A 3,962-nucleotide genomic window follows, 5' to 3' on the forward strand; every position below is an offset into this window, starting at 1 on the left:
ATAAGTCTTTAGAACATAAATTACTACGTGTAGGCTATCCTTCTCTGTAAGAAGGCTACTTTGAGGTAGTGGTTATAATAATTTTTCCATTCTGTTTGTATCACCTCGAAATAATTGTCGAATACCCCATATAGTATCTTAAGTGATCAGCGTAAAATTTGTTTATTGAGATCATGGTGGCAATTTTTCCAATCTACGCCACACTTTGGCCCAAGTTATTATGTGCATTTCTGGGTCGTTTTATAAATGCCCTTCGTCTGTCCACGTATTTTTGTAAGCAAGATACAGGTCATATTTATTGTCCGATTAAGATAAAATGTTCCACAAATTATTGAAATTGGTGAGAATCGATCCAAATTTAGATATAGCTCCTATATATATCTTCAATTCATCATTTTAATTTTATTGTGCGCTATATGTTTGATTTTCATCCACACACGATGTATTTCAGAACATCTGATCGAAACAAGTTAAAAAGTATCAATGGATTCTGCTGGCATACGTATACCCTCAGTCATTGTTCGATTATTTAAATATATTTCGACTTATGTTATGATTATTCAAACTGTTGACCCTCTGAGGTAATGGACCAATAATGTCTGTTTCGTATCGGACGTAAATAAATTCGATATAAATATGGCTAACTTGGTAAGAGGTTGGTAACTTCCTTAACTTTACATGACACATGTGATAATTTTTAGAAAATGTTAACATGTGCGTGAGGAACCACGTATAGTCGACCGAAGTATTCCATTTTCATGCTTCATCTAATACATATTAAAATATTGGTGTGGGCAAAATTACAAGACAATCGAACATTTATATCCTATTTATGGGAAATCATAAATCCCATATTTATCTCAGATTTCTGGTTGAGAGAAATACTTAGATAAAGCAAGTTGTTAAGAATCACTGACATGTTTCGCAAATATTGAAAATTGTGACCCTTTGAGCGTGAGGTACCAGAAGGGGTTGGCAGATCTTGCGTTAGCAAATTTTTTGGTTTTGTTTTTCAAAATCTTGAAACCTATGTAGTACAGGTAGCAAAAGAAATCTTGGGCCTAATTTGAAATTTTTACCACGTGTAGATCTTTTTAACCCGATTACGGCAAGGTAATTTTTTGTGCGGGAAATATCCGGTTACCCGGTTTCAGCTTATGGAAATACCTTTCTAAAAAGTGGTTATACGTTACTGGTTATTGGTTGGTTTCAATCGGTTCCGAAGTAATACAAAAATTGGTATTTTTGTTCCGAAACTTTTTGAAAAGCCCATAAAAAGTCGAAAATGGGCCCTTTATGGGGTATAAGAAACTGCATACTACATTGTGGTCTACACTATGGCCTTTCCAAAAAGTTGCTATAGGTATTGATATTTCTTGTAGTTCCGAAGATATTAGTTTGCAAATTATGAAATTGACATTTTCTCCACTAATATGTGTCTTACCTTTATACCTTTGTAGTTCTGAAGATATTGACTTTAAAGTCGAATTCCGGCTACTTACAAAAATTATATTTAGAAAAATTATGGACCGCGTAGCCGGTGTTGGACATACCCCAGGGGAGAAAATCTCAAGACCTTATTTTGTATTCGAACTTTCGTGTCAAATAAACGGGTAACCGGGTATTTCCCCCACGAAAAATTACTTTCCCTTAATCAAGTTAAAAATACCCACCTGCGGTAAAAATTTCAAAATAATCCGAGCATAGACCCTAAACTCAACTTGCTCCATTTCGCTGTTTATCAGCTTCATGGATATTCAAAATTTTAAACCTTTGTGGAGGAGGTACCAGAAGGAGTGGACCGATGTATTCCATATTAACACCAACCTTGGGTTAATAAAAATATTCGGATGTGTGAAATTTGAATACAATCGGACTCTTAAATCACATTTTATAAGAGTTGTAATTATTCTGAAATGTTAACCCTTTGTGGGGGAGGTACTTGATGGAGTGGACCGATATTGCCCATTTTCGCACCTGACCTAGCACTGACGCAAATATTAGGATTTGCAAAGTTGGAGCAAAATCGGATTATTGCTTCTTTTTCTGTGCAGAAAATATTTTTTTTTTTTTTTTGAAAATTTCGACCTTTTGTGGTGGAGGTACCAAAAGGAGCAGACCAATGTATTCCATATTAACACCAACCTTGGGTTAATAAAAATATTCGGATGTGTGAAATTCGAATACAATCGGACTCTTAAATGACATTTTATAAGAGTTGTAATCATTCTGAATTTTGACCCTTTGTGGGGGAAGTACTTGATGGAGTGGACCGATATTGCCAATTTTCGCACCTGACCTAGCACTGACGCAAATATTAGGATTTGCAAAGTTCGAGCAAAATCGGATTATCGTTTCTCTTTCTGTGCAGAAAATATATTTTTTGAAAATTTCGATCATTGTGGGGAAGGAGTAGACCGATATTCATCATCTCCGAACTCGATCTAAGTTTGGATCGGATACTCCCTTCGAGAGCCAGACAGACAAACGGACGGATGGACGGACATAGCTAGATCGACTCCAAATGTACTGAAACGGATTTGGTGCAAAGAGACCTAGGGTCTAAAACCGTTCTTTCGATGAGGCACGTCTTGGCCGTATCAAATGATATATACCCTCTGTAACCATATGGCTGAGGATATAAAATCGCATTGAAATGTTATATATCAATCAATTTTCCCCCCAAAAAATTTCATAATTGTCCCAAAAATAGTATCAATTTCAGACTTGGGTTATTGGCGAAAATTGACAATATTGAGCCACTTCTTATTTTGCATAATCATAACGCAAGCCAAAATATATTTAAATAAATGGATATAAGCTGTGAGTATAGATTTGTTTTCAAAATTGACTTGTTAATTAGGCTTAAGGCAAAATACATTTCGGGGTTAATTTATAGACTGGCATTTGCCCCCAGTCGAAGGTAGGAAGATAAAGGAAGGTATTTTGAAGATAGAAGACCTTTCTCTTGTCTTATATTTATTCATGACCATTCTCAGATCCTCAGTAGGCAGAATACCTTTTTCGAGATTTTTATAATTAGATTTTTTTTGGATATTCCATACATCATAAGTAAATATGTTTAATGTGGATGTTCTGCAGACCGTCCTCAAATAGTTTTTTAATCTTTTTAAAACAGAAAAAAAACCTACAGACAGAATATTCTATGGATCTTCTATAGATAGAATAAGATCCTTAATACCTTCACACTATTTTAAGACTTATGAATATAATACATTTCCGGGCCTTCTCCACATAGGAGGCTAGTTTTCGATTTTCTCTTTGGACTGCACTGGGGTTATACAAACAGAAGAATAAGGTATTTAATCGACGTATGATTTTTATTATTTTATGGTAAGAATACATTTTCCGACACCTCTATGCAAAGGTTTGCTGTGGATAGAAGATCCTTTAAGACTATAATTAGGTCTTCCATGAGCAATAATTAGAAAATCTTTAACAGGTCTATGGTTCTCCCATCCGTCTAAAAATTTGTTTCGATAAAGGGAAGTTTCACATTCTATCTCTTTTTGTTTACTTTCAAACAGATATTCATATCTCCTCTGATAATACAACATATTATTATCATCAGCTTTATCTCCGTTTGTAGTGATCCATTAGGTCATTGTTTATCTGAATTGATACTGTTCTTTGTTTATTGCTATCAGGCAAAACAAACCGTAGGAAAGAAAACTGCATCATCCATTGCTCACATGAGAATGGAATGTTTGCTAGCTTCATACATTGCCCCCCTAGTGAATTTATTTTCCGATTAAGAGTATTAAGAGAACTATCAGCGGAAAAAAGAGAGATATGCCATTTGACTTCAAATAAACAAAGATAACACAGAGTATTCCTCCATTCAATGGAGGGAAAGCGCTCTCCCCAACATCATTTTCTTGGTTCTGCGTCAGCGAAACCAACAGCGATTAGAGCAGCCAAACGGCGCAACTAAATGAATT

The sequence above is a fragment of the Musca domestica genome, unplaced genomic scaffold (genome assembly GCF_030504385.1).
Source record: "Musca domestica strain aabys unplaced genomic scaffold, Musca_domestica.polishedcontigs.V.1.1 1, whole genome shotgun sequence".
Classification (NCBI taxonomy): domain Eukaryota; kingdom Metazoa; phylum Arthropoda; class Insecta; order Diptera; family Muscidae; genus Musca; species Musca domestica.